The sequence below is a fragment of the Ovis aries genome, chromosome 11, assembly GCF_016772045.2.
Source record: "Ovis aries strain OAR_USU_Benz2616 breed Rambouillet chromosome 11, ARS-UI_Ramb_v3.0, whole genome shotgun sequence".
NCBI classification, from domain to species: domain Eukaryota; kingdom Metazoa; phylum Chordata; class Mammalia; order Artiodactyla; family Bovidae; genus Ovis; species Ovis aries.
In genome coordinates this window covers 8,762,195-8,763,676 of record NC_056064.1, presented here as the reverse complement: position 1 = coordinate 8,763,676, position 1,482 = coordinate 8,762,195, and the positions used below count along the sequence as shown (strand labels likewise).

General features: G+C 36.5%; 1 non-coding gene across 1 annotated transcript; it reads left to right on the top strand.

Annotated features, from left to right (window-relative positions):
• The first annotated feature begins 473 nt into the window (after window positions 1–473).
• On the top strand, window positions 474–599 carry LOC114117097 (U6atac minor spliceosomal RNA). The gene has a single exon (XR_003590888.1). It is a non-coding gene; the product is annotated as a U6atac minor spliceosomal RNA (small nuclear RNA).
• Window positions 600–1,482: the final 883 nt, after the last annotated feature.

The following is a 1,482-nucleotide window of genomic DNA, read 5'->3' as shown; positions in this document are numbered from 1 at the left end:
ACCGATCTATAGATTCAATGCAATCCCTGTCAAGCTACCAACGGTATTTTTCAGAGAACTAGAACAAATAATTTCACAGTTTGTATGTAATTACCAAAAACCTCGAATAGTCAAAGCAATCTTGAAGAAGAATGGAACTAGAGGAATCTACCTGCCTGACTCCAGGCTCTACTACAAAGCTACAGTCATCAAGACAGTATGGTACTGGCAAAAAGACAGAAACTTAGATCAGTGGAACAAAATAGAAAGCACAGAGATAAATCCATGCACCTATGATACCTTATCTTTGACAAAGGAGACAAAGAATATACAATGGAGAAAAGACAATCTCTTTAACAAGTGGTGCTAGGAAAACTGGTCAACCACTTGTAGAAGAATGAAACTACAACACTTTCTAACACCATACACAAAAATAAACTCAACATGGATTAATATCTAAATGTAAGACCAGAAACTATAAAACTCCTAGAGGAGTGTTGTATGAAAGGAGAGAAGGTTAGCACTCCCCTTGACAAGGATGGAAGAGGCTCTCGGGCCTAACAACACGCATACGGTTAAGGCATTGCCACCTACTTCGTGGCATCTAACCACTGTTTTTATGACCCAGAAAGATGTTATGGGGAGGGAGGTGGGAGGGGGGTTCATGTTTGGGAATGCATGTAAGAATTAAAGATTTTAAAATTTAAAAAATAAAAAACTAAAATTTAAAAATAAATAAATAAATAAATAAATAAATATTAAAAAACTCCTAGAGGAAAACATAGGCAAAACACTCTCCGACATAAATCACAGCAGGATTTTCTATGACCTACCTCCCAGAGGAATGGAAATAAAAGCAAAAATAAACAAATGGGACCTAATTAAACTTAAAAACATTTGAACAATAAGAGAGACTATAAGCAAGGTGAAAAGATAGCCTTCAGAATGGGAGAAAATAATAGCAAATTAATTAATCTCAAAATAATAGCAAATGAATTAATCTCAAAAATTAATTCTGACAATGAATTAATCTCAAAAATATACAAGCAGTGCATGCAGCTCAATTCCAGAAAAATAAACCACCCAATCAGAAAATGGGCCAAAGAACTAAACAGACATTTCTCCAAAGAAGACATACAGATGGCTAACAAACACATGAAAAGATGCCTAACATCACTCATTATCAGAGAAATGCAAATCAAAACTACAATGAGGTACCATATCACACCAGTCAGAATGGCTGCTATCCAAAAGTCTACAAACAATAAATGCTCAAGAGGGTGTGGAGAAAAGGGAACCCTCTTACACTGTTGGTGGGAATGCAAACTAGTACAGCCACTATGGAGAACAGTGTGGAGATTCCTTTAAAAACTTGAAATAGAACTGCCATATGACCCAGCAATCCCACTGGTGGGCATAGACACCAAGGAAACCAGAATTGAAAGAGACACGTGTACCCCAATATTCATCGCAGCACTGTTTATAATAGCCAGGACATGGAAG